This window comes from Octopus bimaculoides, chromosome 2, assembly GCF_046866305.1.
Source record: "Octopus bimaculoides isolate indiv1 chromosome 2, ASM4686630v1, whole genome shotgun sequence".
Lineage (NCBI taxonomy): Eukaryota > Metazoa > Mollusca > Cephalopoda > Octopoda > Octopodidae > Octopus > Octopus bimaculoides.
The window spans coordinates 73,210,270-73,226,372 of NC_142929.1; the positions used below are offsets into that span (position 1 = coordinate 73,210,270).

Genomic DNA, 16,103 nt, shown 5'->3' on the forward strand with positions numbered 1-16,103 from the left:
AATAAAACGTTTCTATAAATGTTACTTAATATATTATCATTAAAATAATACTGAACATTAATTCAGATTCAAAAAAATTAATCACGGCTGCAATAGGAGCTAGGTCTTAAAAGACTGTTTCAAGTACAAAGACAATAGTGCTATGAAGAGAAGTAGTTAAGATATTGCAATAAATTTCAACAGTTCTACTGATATCTTAATCCTGATTAAATTAAGACATCCTTATGGGAACAGAGTATACTTAGCTTTGTGTATGTGCACTTGAGACACAAAAACTGAGTCGACTCATTTTTGACAGTGGGGTACTTTCCATTGTTCCTATGATGGAGCACACACATTTTATTTTTACTAACCAATAGAAAGAGGTTGCTAAAACTGATTTGCATATGATTAACATGTTACATCACCAGAAAAAATTTAATATGTGCAGGGAGGGATAATATAGAAAATGGTTGTAAGAAGACAGTACCCAGAGGTAAATAATGAAAGTCCCTTTTGGGAAAGAATTACTTTAGACTAATTTTTATTAAGTTTAAATTTCCATGAATTGTTGAAGAACCACAACTGATAGAGACTCAAAGACTCCAAACTGACTGATACAGAGACAATAATGGGTAAACTTTCTAAGCTGCTACTCATGAGTGAAGTATGATTTCATAACTTGTAAACCATGCCTTGGCTGCTTGTTTTAGGTGTCTATGTCATCATAAGCAGATATAAACACCTTCTTGGACCTGCTACCCATGACCACCCTCGAGGATGTTATAACTAGAAAGAGAGAGGGCTGCATGAATAGTTAGCTAGCATTCATTTTCTGCTGAGTAGACTGGAATAAAGTGAAATGGAGTATTTTGCTCAAGAACACAATGCAGTGCCTGGTCCAGGAATCAAACGCATGACTACAATCACCTTAGCTGGCCATGTGCCTTTGTGTACAGTGAATGACATAATGCCCATGACAACGACAAATCTTCAGAAAATACATAAATGCAGATTGTTAGATAACTTGGTATGAAAAAGGTTGAGCAAGTGTTTGAAACATTAAACATCCTAGTTATTAGGCTGTGTGCCTTTGTATAAAGTGAATGACATAATGCTCATGACAAAGACAGATCTTCAGAAAATACATAAATGCAGATTGTTAGATAACAACTCAGTTACTCAAGTAATGTAGCAGAACGACAGTGGGGAGGGAAGAAAATTCTCAGGGACATCAGCTGCATAAAATGCTATTAGTAAGGTAAACACTAACAGTTTCAATGATTTAAAGTTAAATGCATGTCTTCTCTAGCAATTCTAAACATTCTGGTTGCTCAGCACTTCTTTTTATTGAATTATGTTTTACAACTGCCCCATCCCACCCTTTTGCTTTGCAAAAGAAAATTATTTTAACCCTTTTTTAGTGTATTTCCCTCAGGCATCTGGCTGTAAAACAATGCCTCAAATTAAGCTTATATTCTGTTATCTTTTGATGAAAGATAATACAATTCCAATCTCCCATACTTGAGACACCAGGTTTTTTCATTAAGAACACACTTTTATTGCTAACAAACTCAGCAGTAATGAAATGTGTGCATGTGTACACACACAATCAACCTACCATTGTTGTACCTTTATTAATTAACCCTTTTGTGACCAAATTTCTAATGAAGTGCACAGGTCTAACTTTCATTTAATCCTGGAAAATAATCAATAATTTAGGAAGAAGGTTAGTAAAATACCTAATTCTTCACTCCTATTAATTTGTATATTAATATTAACCCATTTTTTAAAAATGTATTTCTGTTGAAATACACTACTTTTGATTCAATTAATTTTGAAAGTAATGAAGAATTTAGTAAAATAATTTTGTCCTGATTAATCTGATGTTTGGAACATAAATGAAGAGGAAATTTTGATGGGAGGTTTTGATTTAGATTACTTAAAAACAAGAAGTTTGTACCATAACTGGGGGCAGTTGATATGAGATGGGTTAAGCCAGTGTTTGAAACATTAACCTCTTAGCAATTATACTGGCCACGTCCAGCCCAAATACGCTATCTGTTTTATGTTGAAACCAGCGAGATCCAGCCTATCACACCTACCTTTCAATATCATTATAAAATATACAATCACATCATCAAAATTTCAAAGTTATGAGATATTGCATGATTTATTAAAAACAATATGAATGAAAAAGCATTACACCATGACAGAATAATCTGAATGCTCAAAGGTTAAAGTTCATATGAAAAATTATTATTGAAGTCTTTTTCATCTAAACACAAGCTTTTCAAAACAGTTTTGCATCAAAGAGCATGTGGTAGTCTCAGGTGGGTCAGTATTATATCTGTGCTTTGTTATCAAATGGGTCAACATATGTGTATTAATATCATACATTAAGTTTACTTTATACTTAAACAATAATTTCAATTCAAAGATACTACTACTTGACACAAGTTAAAAGTGAGAGGTGGTCATAAGTTTGGTATCTTTCATTTTATCTCTCATTGTATGCTTAGATTAAGTGGATAAAATATCATCAGGTAGACTTAATGCTTGTCTTCATTTACTAATGCATCACCCCGCCTTGCCATCTGCTATTTCAAAATTTAAATATATTAATTTTAACGTATTTTTGATATATTTAACTTCAGTCAGAAGTTAGATTCAATGACTTTTACACAAAGAATGCTCACATTATAATCCTTTATATTTATTATTATGCACATAATGTTGGGGTGGGGGAAGCTGGCAGAATCATTAGCATGCTGGACAAGATGCTGAGCAGCATTTCTTCCAGCTCTTTATGTTCTAGGTTCAATTCTGCTAAGGTAGACTTTGCCTTTTGGGGTAGATAAAATAAGTACCAGTTGAGTATTGGAGTTGTAACTAACTGGTCCACTCCCCAAAACTTTCAGACCTTGTGCTTATAATAGAAAGGATTATCATGCATAAAATGTATATATGCTTATACACACCCCTACTCATAAACACATACAGGTGTGTGTATGTATCATCATTATTTTTGGTTTGCTTTCCGTATTTGCAAGTGTTGGACAATTCAACAAAATCCAATGAGTTGGAGAATAATATCCTACTCCAGTGTCTCAGTTTTTGTAGTTTCAGCAGCTGGATGCTCTCTCTGACACCAACCACTTTATTTGCTGACAATAAATGTTTTTCATATAACATACAGTTTCTCAAAGTGCAGGAGATTAACACATAACCCAAATACTAGCAAGAAACAACAGAAAAGTAATTCTAATATGGGTAAGTTGTTACAAGATATAAGACTGACAGCTGATTTGAATCACTAGAGTGATGGCCTATTTTGTTAAAAGTTTTGGTTTCAATTACTAAAGTGGCCCAAGAAAAGATACTTCTCCAGTTCCTCTCTGTAAACAGTGTTAGTATTGTTTATTGATGGATTTTACTTAAGCTTATAGTGTTGGGTGAAGGCATGTGGCATGGTGGCTAGGATGTTGCACTCACAAATCCCAAGATTGTGGTTTTAATTTCTGGACAAGGCAGTGTACTGTGTTATTAAGCAAAACACTTCATTTCACAATACTCCAGTCCACTCATCTGTAAATGAATAACCCTACAATGGACTGGGATTGTGTTCGGGAGAAGGTAGTGATTTGGGGCACTGGGTAATTGGCTCTATGGGTCTTAGTGCATGAGACAATAATGTCTGAGAGTTGATGATGATGATGAAAAAGTGGTGGGCTCACACTGGCTATACTTATGTTAAACCAACAGCCTGTTTAATCTTGTGGTTTTAAAAACTGAAATAAGATCAAGTATGATATGAGATCATGTGGTAATAAAGACATGAGGGTTAGGGTAGAAAATGGGTAATAATAAAATTGGAGGCAGCTGCATAGAAACTGTTAAAAAACCCCTTTCCAAAAGAATCTTAGATATAATTTTACATCCACTCATTTACATTCAATCATTTTCTTTTTGCATGCCATTCCAAGGGGTGATGGAGACCATGGACCACCATGCCCAAAGCCTTAAGATTCATGATTTTTCTTAGGAAAGATATAACAGTAGTTTCTTCTTGCCATCTTCCAGGTGATTTATAGTTTACTCTGCTAGCTTCCAGTTCCCACTGAGCTTATCCCTGAAGCATAGGGCCTATTTAACTGTTAGGCAGGGAAACTGTTTCTCATGACACCAGGGCATGACCACACATCGGTGGGCCTGTGTGACAGAGGCCAATCCCAACTCCAACCCTGCACACTTAGGTCATGGGACCATCTATTATGTGACCTGTAAGTGGGGCTTTTGATAGGCACTACAACCTCAGGCCAGGGAGTGGTAGTGATTCCACATTCCTCCAAACCCCAGCCTCACAAAAATGTAATTTGACTCTTTTTCCCAGGACAAAACTATGGTCAGATATTTTTTTGTTTTACTTATTTCAGTCATTAGACTGTGACCATGTCGGGGCACTGCCTTGAAGAATTTTATTTAGTCAAATGAATCAAACCCAGTACTTATTCTAGTGGTCTCTTTTACTGAATTGCTAAGTTACAGAGACAAACACACCAACATCGGTTGTCAAGAAGTGGTGCAAGGTAAAGACAGAGACACACACATATATATGATGGACTTCTGACAGTTTCTGTTTACCAAACCCATTTGATAATTGTGAATATTTGTAATATGAATTGTGTTTTAACAGATAGTTATTTTTGTTTTGCTGCATTTTAAAATTCAATGCTTTTCTAGCATTAAACATAAGAAATATTAGGTACTCTGAACTTGACATGCTGACAAAATACAGTTCTTATGAAAGACCATTTGCCAATGGTTATAACATTGCACACACCAGCTCAGTACTTTTTACTTTATACTAACTCCATGGAACAAACAACTTTTTTGAAGCTTTCCACTGTTCACAATGTTATAATAACAATAATAATAATAATAATAATAATAAAAACAACCCACAGCACCCCGTATGACAGTGATAAGAAGCTTGAAAAATTGTGAAAGAATGCAAGAACATTTTCAAGAATATTCTAAGTTCATAAATATTTCTCTTCAGAATAGAAAATAAAATTCTACCCACCCCCTCTCACCAACCAACCAACCAACCGTCTTGCATTCTTTTTGCTTTTAAAGAGAAAAGAAATGAGAACCACAAACAGAGCTGTTTTTCTTTTGTTTTTTTTTCTTTGCTGTTGTTCAAGCAGGTGGAAATGATTGTTGATTTCCATTGCTTCTCCGATTCTATGCATTAATAATGATTCTTCACAGAAATAAAATTTACAAAAAAGCAAAAAGAAAGAAAGAAAGAAAAAAATTCTGGGTTTCCATTTCTTTTATTTTCATTTAACTTTCAAATATGTTCATAAAATGTAACTCAATTTCTATTTAAGTTAAAATTATCACCAATAATAATAATAATAATGATGATGATGATGATGATGATAATGATAATAATAATGATAATAATAATAATAATAGAAATAACAAGTGAATAATAATTATTGCAATGACAGTAATTTAATGCTGCTACTATTATTGATAGTATTATTATTAGTATAAAAACAACAATAATCATAACCAAATGAAAAACAAAATAACTATTATATATATACATTATACATATCTACTCTTACTATAAAAAAACTTTAACAAAAAAAAAAAAAAAAAAAAAAAAAAATGAAGTTCTCTGAGAATTTTATTAACGGTAACACTATAGCACCATCAACAGCATCGAGCAAAGAATTTACATATCTTTTTACAGTTTCTAATAAGAATTTTTTTGATTCAAACTTTTAAGAAATTTTTCCTTTTTTTCTAACCTGCAAAAAAAAGTGAAACTGCATAACCTAGTGATTAGGGCATTGCACTCGTGATCTGAGGATCGTAATCTCGATTCCCAGACCAGGTAAAGCATTGTGTTCTTGAGCAAAATGACACTTCATTTCGCATTGCTTCAGTTCACTCAACCGTAAATGAGTTCCAACAATAGCTGGGAAGTTAACCCTGTGACAGAGCAGTGTCCTGTTTAGTGGAGAGTTATTGATATTTCAGTGAAGGCTTAGTGGTTAGTGGTTAGAGTATTCAGCTCACAATTGTATGGTCATGAGTTCAATTCCTGGTAATGTGTTGTGTCCTTGAGCAAGACACTTTATTTCACATTGATCCAGTCCACTCAACTGGCAAAAGTAAGCAGTACTTGTATTTCAAAGTGAGTAGTACTTCTATTCCAAATCTGAATGCTAAAGGCTTAACCGTTTAGCATTCACATTTCTGTCAGAAATAATGCTTATTTATTCACATTGTTTTGAATTAATCATGCATTATTTCATAGCTCCAAAATTTTGGTGTGATTGCATATTTTTCGAATGACAATGTGGGTTAGGTGTGAGAAGCCTGATATGGCCAATTTGAACATGAAACAGGTAGAATATCTGGGCCAGATATGGCCAGTTTAAATGCTAAAAACTAATTTTATAGACACTTCTTTCAAAATTCCTATTTTGTTTTTCACACATTCACTTGTATAGGTTTGCAACAGCCACTCTCTGAGAGAACATGTTCCAGTGGGCAAAAACATGTTAAAATGTAAAACATTAGAGAAAGAAACCTAGCTATTTCTTGGCAATAATTACATCTGAAGCAAAATTGATTTCATAGATTCTTAAAATATTAGTGGGTCTCCAAAAAGTCTTATATGGACCCCCAGTTGAGAACATTGGTATAAAAGATGTATGGTTATAGACACACCTAAATTTCAGCAGTGCACATTCAGGAAAAAAAATGTTCTAGTGCATTAAAGCTTATGGGAGGCCCAACTTTACATATGCATACCCTGGCTTTTTGAGAACCTCTGTACTAAGTTGACGACATAATCCCAGAGTTATTTTGAGCTAACATGGTTTATGACATTCCTGAAGAAGTTGCTGTTTTTGCTTTTGTGCTTTATGTCTAGTCATTACATGTAGAAATTCTACAACAGGACATTGTAACGTCTCATTACTTGAACATTTTTAGATAAAAAAAAAAAAACACAAAAAAAACCCAACAACATTCCACTGAAATCTATCCATTCTACTTTCATTTTAAATTAGAATTTCTGTGTATGCGTGGGGGATGAGTGTGAGTGGCAATGAGACTTTGGCTTAGCAAAATAAATTTAAATTTGGGAAAACTATAAACCTTCTTAAAAATAGCAACCAAATTTACTTCAAATCTTTGTACATGACTTAAGAAAGAAAGGACACATCAGATCATGTACCCTTTAATACGTTAAGCCTGCAGGGATGGGATGGCCAAGGCTGGAACTTTGTAAATCAGAGATAGATCTAATCTAGGGCTAAACAAAAACAACCTGCAGCAATAACGCAATCAAAACTAGGTTTTGCCATATGAACTTGTTTTTATTTTTCTTCCCATCCTTCTTTTGGGGACATGATAAACAGGAGAGTGGCAACTGATTGGTGTTGCTTGCCCTAACTGCTCATAAATGTTGCATTGATAGGTGCATCCATGCGCATGTGTGGATGTCGACATTCCATGGCTTTGCCTGTCACCATCTGAATGAATCAGTAATATGCTGTTTACGTTCCTTGCTGGCATTACAATTGGTTGTTCTGTGCTTTCAAAGACATGACATGAGCAACAGGTAAGTGTTGGTGATGGGAGGAGCATCCAGCTACAAAATCTTGCCATACAAACCTAAGTCTCCCATCCAGTCTATGCTAGTCAGGAAAAACACATTTAATGAATTGAATAAAAAAATTTGTATTAACACAAACAAAATTTATAAGTGTGCTAATTTAATTTGAATCAATGGTTGGAGAATTGAGTGGAAAATTACACACACACAAGTGCGCACAAACACATGTATTTAGGCTTGTATCTTTTACTTGTTTCAGTTATTAGACTTCAGCCATGCTGGGGCACCACCTTGAATTTTTAGTTGAATGAATTGACCCGAGTACTTATTTTTAATAGATACATATGCACATAGATATATATATACATATAGATATATGACAGGCTTCTTTCAGTTTCTGTCTACAAAATCCACTCACAAGGCTTAGGTCAGCCCGAGGCTATAGTAGGAGACCCTTGCCCAAGGTGTCATACAGTGGGACTGAACCTGGAATCATGTGGTTGGGAAGCAAGCTTCTTATCACACAGCCATGCCTGCACCTATAAATACAATGGGCCTGGTACAGTTTCTGGCAACCATTTTTACGAACAAGGCATTAGTTGAACTGGGGCCATAATAGATGTTTGCCCAGGCTGACATGCAGTAAGACTGAACCTGAAACCACATGGTTGTGAAGCAAACTCCTTACCCACACACCCATGCCTGCACCAAAACACACTCTTCATTTTTTTCTTCTTTGATTGTTGTAAAGCTGTCTTCTTGTTGCCCCACACCCACCTCCAATTTTCTTAAAAAGAAAACATTCAAACTAAAGTTGAACTTCTGCCAAGAATAATAAGTCTAGAAGATTAGATGCAGGTCTTATGCAGGTGTTTTGCGGGTTGCCATTAGCTGCTACATACATGCAGTTGCTGTTGTTCAGCCACAAGTTGTCCTGGATCAAGCTGTTCTACAGGGTTTTCCCCAAAGTCTGGACACAGAAGAAATCTCATTAACTATATTTTATATATATATTTTGTATATATCATATTTTACCTATATATTTTTTACTCGATGAAAATCACAGATACAACACTTGATGGAATGCATAAAGAGTGAATGAACTCAAATTGACAGCAAGGTGAAGTTATTGCATCAAGTTCGCGTAAATCTTGCAAAGTGCATCGACTTTTGCATCACAAATGGTGAAAATCATATTGAAGATGTTATTTGTTAATATTCCAATTGAATAAATTGTTGAAAATTTTATGTATATTTCTTGAAAAAATAGATTTTGTCTGTGGAACACCCTTTAGGAACACCCTGTACAATCAAAGGAGTTCAATAAGTAGTGATACTCCTACCCCCCCCTTTTTTAAATCTATTTTTCTATCTTAGTGTAGCTTGACCCTTTCAACAGCAACGTGTTTATGTCCACCTCTAAAGAAATTTTCAAATTTAGATAAAATCTTGGAATGAAATCTCTTTATTACATTATTGGTTTCAAATTTTGGCACAAGGCCTGCAATTTCGGGGGAAGGGGTAAGTTGATTATATTGACCCCAGTGATCAACTGATACTAATTCTATTGACCCTTAAAGGATGAAAAGCAAAGACGACCCTGGTGGAATTTGAACTCAGAACATAAAAATGGATGTAATGCCGCTATGCATTTTGCCCAAGCGTATTAACAATTCTGCCTGCTTGCTGCCTTTATTACATTATTACCATCATTTTAATGTCCACTTTTCCATGCTTGTATGAGTCAGATAGAATTAGTTGAAACAGATTTTCTATAGAAGACTGAAAATGAGACAGACATACCACCTGTAATGGAAGTAATGGTCATAAAAACTATCTTCTGATGTCAAGACAAGAAGACACACTCACATATATATGAAAGGCTTCAATCAGTTTTTGCTTCCCAAATCTACTTGCAGGCTTAGAGGTCAGCCTGGGGCGAGAGTAAAAGAAATTGCCCATGGTGCCATGCAGTAGGATTGAACCCAAAACCACATAGCTGGGAAGCAAGCTTCTTAGCCACTGTCAGTAGGTGCCCTCTATTATAGCCAAAGGCTGATTAAGACCTTGTGAGTGAAAGTGTAAACAGAGACTGAAGAAGCCCATCATGTGTGCGTGAGTGAGTTCATATTTCCTTTTGTTTTCATATGTGATGGCATCTGTGCCCAGCGATGCCTTTCTGGCACTTGTGCCCGCGGCATGTGTAAGGACTTTCAAGCGAGATCGTTGCCAGTGCCCCTGGACTGGCTCTTGTGCGGGTGGCACATAAAATACACCATTTTGAGCGTGGCTGCTGCCAGTACCGCCTGACTGGCCTTCATAGGATTTTCGAGCGAGATCGTTGCCAGTGCCCATGGACTGGCTCTTGTGCAGATGGCACATAAAATACACCATTTTGAGCGTGGCCGTTGCCAGTACCGCCTGATTGGCCTTCGTGCAGGTGACATGTAAAAGCACCCACTACACTCTCTGAGTGGTTGGCGTTAGGAAGGGCATCCAGCTGTAGAAATTCTGCCAAATCAGATTGGAGCCTGGTGTTGCCATCCGGTTTCACCAGTCCTCAGTCAAATCGTCCAACCCATGCTAGCATGGAAGGCGGACGTTAAACAATGATGATGATGATGATGATGATGTGTGTATGCTCTGTAAGAAAAAGTTTCACTGCTCATAGGGACTGTAATGTTTGCTTAGAACAGTGCTCTGCAACTGGCATGCCATGGCACACTGGTCTGTCACAAGACGATGCTAGGTGTGCTGCAGTGTAACCCGAATATAATGTTTTTCCCTATACTTTTAGTTATATTTCTAGTTCAGGTTTGCTGCCGTATTTTGAAAAGAATATAAGTGTACCACAACTGGAAAAAAGGTTGCACAGCACTGGCTTAGAAGTCTACAGTGGCAGCATGTATATGCTTCTTGCAACATGTTGCATGCTGTTCTTTCATCATAATAGAGCTAATAGAAACAGGTGACCAGATATCATTCAGGAATGATATCTGGTCATAAAAAACTTCTACTCCAACTTGTAGTCTCATCTGACCCATGCAAGCATGAAAAAGTTAATATTAACCTCTTTGCTACTATATTTCTGCTGAGCTAAAACTGCCTTTGTTTAAATTAACTCTGGAAATAACAAAGAATTTCGTGTGAAATAATTCTGTTTTTCTTAAACTGATGTTTGCAACAGAAATTTACATAAAATTTTGTTAGAAAGTCTTTTTAATTTAGATATCTTTAAAACAGAAAGTTTGTATTATACAAGTAAGGGTGGTCTCAGGTGGGTTGGCATCAAGAGATTTAAAAGATGATGATAATTTATATGTGCATATGAGTGTATGTGTGTGTGCATGCACACACAAATATGCACATATATGCTAAGTACTAACAAGACTTACAGAATCTAAAAATCAACAAGGAACCAACCATAAACATTTATTTGGATTGGTCTTTATTCATAAGAACTCTAGAAGAATTTAATTGACCTTCAGAAGAAGCACAACAATAAAAGTACATTTCTCTTCATAATACATTGCCACACACACAAAAAAATTCCCATTTATTTACAAATTATTTTTAATGGTGGCACTGATAGTAGATAAAACTATAAATAGCAGCATGAAAAATATTGGGTAAAAAAAAAACTATTGGATTGGAAAAGAAACAAAAGCTGTCAATGCAACTGAAAGCCACAACTTCTGGGAACATGACAAGCATACTAACCATTACACAAAAATAACCCTTTGAATTTTCCCCCCATTCATTTTAGAAGCTTTACTCTTAACTGAAAATTCCAAAATGGTTTTCTACTGACTACCACCACTGAGTTCCAATACAATTAAATGTGTGTAAATCATCACTGTTTTAATGTCTACTTCTCCATGCTTGATAGAAATGTTCTATGGCCAAAGGCCATTCCTGTCCCCAACCGACTCCTGTTTCTAAGCAAAATAATATTTTCTTCATGACCAGACATGTTTCCTCAATTATCAAGTAACATCAAGATAAGAGACAATAATACACACACACACACACACACACACAGATATATGATGTGCATCTTCCAGTTTCCCCCTACCAAATCTACTTACTTTGGTTAACCCGGGGCTATAGTAGAAGACACTAAGCCCAATGTGTCAGGCAGTGAGATTGAACCAGAAACTATGTGGGCAGAAAGCAAAATTCTTACCAAAAAACCATGCCTGCACTTAAAAACAATGTTAATTTAAAAAATAACAATCAAAGATACAAAGAAATGAGATGGAGAAGTGGTTGGTTATATTAAAATATTCTGTTGCATTCAAAATTTATAAAACCATTAGCATCGTTTCAACATTAGTCTTAGACTTATTGTCAGCTCTTCCGTAGAGACAGGAATCTTGATGTAATTGTGTATGTGTGCATCTACATATATGCAAGTGTGAGTGCATATGCACAAATGTTTTGATACAACATATGCAGATATGTACAACAGGACCAGATATGTCAGTGTGGCTAAGAAATTTGCACTGCAATCTTATGGTTTCAGGTTCAAGCATGGCACCTTGGGTTACAGAAAAGGTTATAACCTTTACTGATTAAAAATAATACTTTTACTTGCTTCTGTCTGGGGCACCGAGATATATAAATTATATATATATATATATATATATATATATATATATATATATATATATATATATGGGGAGAAAGAGAGAGAGAGAGAGAGAGAGAGAGAGAGAGAGAGAGAGAGAGAGAGAGAGAGGCAATTATGCAGATAAATTAAATGTAAACAGTTTGGGTTTGATATACAATATATATATATATATATATACATACATACACACATATATAGGGGTTGGACAAAATGGAAACACCTTAAAATTTCAAACAAATTTATTTTAATATGGGGTAGGACTATCTTTGGCAGTAATTACAGCTTGAATTCTACAAGTTTGAATTGCTTCCAAAGGAATTTTTGTCCATTCTTCAGCTAAAACAGTCTTCAGTTCTTGTAGTGATGATGGTAGAGGATATCGACTCCTTACTTGCTTTTCTAAAATGCACCATAAATGTTCAATAATATTGAGATCTGGGGACTGTGGTGGCCAGATAAGATGTTCAACTTCACTAGAATGTTCCTCGTGCCATTCAGTAACAGCTTTAGCTGTGTGAATTGGTGCATTATCATCCTGAAAGATTGCATATCCCTCTGGAAACAGTTCTGCAACCATAGGATGAATTTGATCAGATAAAATGTTCAAATAGTCTTGACTATTAATTCTGCCATGAAGGGAAACCATTGGGCTGGCGGATTTCCAAGATATAACCCCCCCCACCCAGAACATCACAGACCCTCCTCCATACTTAACAGTTGAAAGAAGGCAGTCTGGGTCAAATGCTTCTTTTGGCTGTCTCCACACGTAGACTCGGCCGGTGGTTGGAAATAAGGTAAAGGATGACTCAACTGAGAAAATAACATTCTTCCACTGCTCTAGGGACCAATTCTGTAGGTTTTTAGTCCACACTAAACACTTTGCAATGTTTGTTTTTGAAAGTAGTTGTTTTCTGATTGCAGCCCTCCCATGAAATCTGGCTTTGTACAGCTCCTGGAGAACAGTTTTTGTGGAAACTGGGTTCTCAAGGTGGTGATTAAGCTCTGCAGTAATTTTGGGACCTGTAATTTTGTGACCCTTTCGAACAATTCACTTAAAGAGTCTGATAGTCCCTATCTGAAAGTTTTGGCTTTCTTCCAGAGTTTTGTTTTGATGAGGTTTTTCCCTCTCTCTCTCAAAGGCTGTCATTACTTTCAAGACAGTACTTCTTGATACACCAAACATTTCAGCTGTTTTCATTACGCTAGCGCCTGCCATACGAGCACCAACAATTTGACTTCTTTGAAAGTCTGATAGATCTGACATTTTAATGAATTTTAATTACCTTTTTCTGATGATATCTGAAATGAAACACCAATCTTAGCAAAACATATTAAGCAACACTAAAAATAAATCAAAAACAGAAATAAACAAGCTTTTGATGGTTTTATAGATATTTCAAAGTTATGATGCTATGATGCTAAGTGTTTCTATTATTTTGTCCAACCCCTGTATGTATACATGCAAACAGAAAGCAAAAACTGAAGATTTTCAAACGGATAAGTATAAATATATAGATATTTATATATTAATAGATAAAACAGAGTATAAATGGAGGCTTGATTTATTCAATGTTTATTTGCTTCCACTATTAGTTGCATATTTTGATGAACTACATCTACAATGTTATGATGGACAGTTACTGGACTTGTAACACCTTACCTCCTCCCTCTTAATTTTCTCTGATGTTTGTACTCTGTGTGTTTCATCTATTAATATATAAATATCTATATATTTATACTTAAATATTCATCGTTTGAAAATCTTCAGTTTTGCTTTCTTTCTGTTTTTTGTACTTCTTTTATTTTTCAAAATTACGATAAACAAAGTTCTTTTTTAATCTAAAATATACTCTCCTTCATTTTCTACAATGCTCTTCCCATCTATCTGGTAGACCTGGAAGGCATCTCTTCCAAAATCCACTTGTCCGTGACGGAAAATACTCCTCCAGTACTGTTCTAGCCTTGTCTACAGAATTCATATGTTTTCCATTCAAATGATTTTGAATACTGTGGAATAAATGATAACCAGATGGAGCACAATGTCTGGTGAATATGGTGGATGGAGCATGGTTTCCCATTTAAACTGCTCCAGCTTTTGGAATGTCATCCTTGCTCCATGTGGCCAAGCATTATCCTGATGGTAGAACACCTTTCATCTTGAAACCAAAGATGGTTGTTTTTCTTCTATTGCTGACTTAAGCTGCTCAAGCTGCTTGCAGTAGATCTCCTTTGTTATCATTAGGTTTGGGTTTAAAAGTTCAAAGTGGACTAAACTTTTCATATCCCACCAAACAGATAACAACATCTTATGTGTGTGAAGACCTTCTTTAGCCTGGGGTGCCGGTGTTTCTTCTTTCCCTACCCGTTGTCTTTGGTGTTTGACATTTTTATAGAGAATCCATTTCTTGTCACCAGTCATTATTCGGTCCAAAAAGGGTTCATTTGTGAGACGTGACAGCAAAGAAGAGTACGCATTGACCCAATTTGCTGACTTTTCTGATGTCACATAGGTGTCAGTGAATTGTTGAATGACCAAATCCAAGCTTCTCTGCCAGTTCCTCAACAGTTATGATGGGATTTTGTTCCACCAGGGTTTGCAAGACATTCTTGTTGAGCTCTATAGATCTACCAGGATGAGGCTCATCTTCTAGGTTGTAGTTTCTGGCTTGGAATTTCTGGAACCCCCATTGACACTGGCTTATGCTTATTGTCCAATCTCCATATACTGCATTAATATTCCTCACACTTTCCCTTGCGTTGTTGCCTTTATTGAACTCATAAAGCAAAATATGCTGAATATGCTCCTTTGTCACTTCAATTATAGCTTTGAAAAAATAACTGTTAAAATCGAACTGCACTCTTCAAAACTTGCACTAAGAATAAGAACCAAGGTAAAATTACTGCCTGCTTTTATAGTAAGTTGATGCAGGTAGTTTATCTCGTTTCCTCCGACATTTAGGTCATGCAATTGAAAAAAACCGTATTATTTATGGGATGACCCAATATAATTTGAGTATCAAACCCAAGCTGTTATATTTTAATTTAATAATTGCCTCCATATCTGCTCATCTAGATTTCTCTTATAGCTGGTCTTAACCCTCCAAAATTGGTCCCTTGCAAAGACATTGGAGTCTAAGTTTGAATCATTTGAGCGCTAATAAGTGTTTTCTATACTGAAAATCTCTGGATCACACACACTCATATTATGAGTTGTAATTATCCTGTTTGAACTACCAAACCTACATATATATGTGTGTGTGCATGCACATCTATCTGTTTGTCTGTCTCTCCCTCTGTGTCAGAAATGGTGACATTTGTGCCTTCATAAACACATAAACTAAACATCATGCTCAGTGGTAATATGTGCAAAGACCAGTGGAATAAAAGAATTTTTAGGCCTTTCAACTGTACACACTGGTGCAGGCCAGGGTAAGAGTTTTGAAGAAGAATGGCTGTTGCAGATGCATTCAAGGTTTCCCTCTCTAGCTCACCACATCAGACGTTTATCCGAGGAAAAGGCTGCTGACTTAAATCAATTAAGCTTGGCCACAGTGTTATTGATGGTATTGCTGTCAAAACACAAAGGGGCAGAACATACATCACAAGGCGTCTTGCCCAACCCCCTGCCCCTGCCACCACCGCTTAACATTCCTCGTTTGACATCCGCTCTCCATACTGCATGGGTTGGATGGTTTTGGCCAGCTGAGAGCTGTCCAAATTCCAATTGTCTGTTGTGGTATGGTTTCTATGACCAGATGTCATTCCTAATGCCAACCACTTAACAAAGTGTGCTGGGTGATTTTTACGTGCCACTAGTTTATGCAACACCAGCATGGGTGTGTTTAT

The 16,103-nt window shown here is 35.9% G+C and overlaps 1 protein-coding gene across 18 annotated transcripts in view; it reads right to left on the minus strand.

Moving 5' to 3' along the window:
* The window catches only part of LOC106872104 (uncharacterized), a 361,913-nt gene that overhangs the window by 4,086 nt on the left and 341,724 nt on the right, over positions 1 to 16,103 (minus strand). The gene's annotated exons all lie outside the window — the stretch shown is intronic.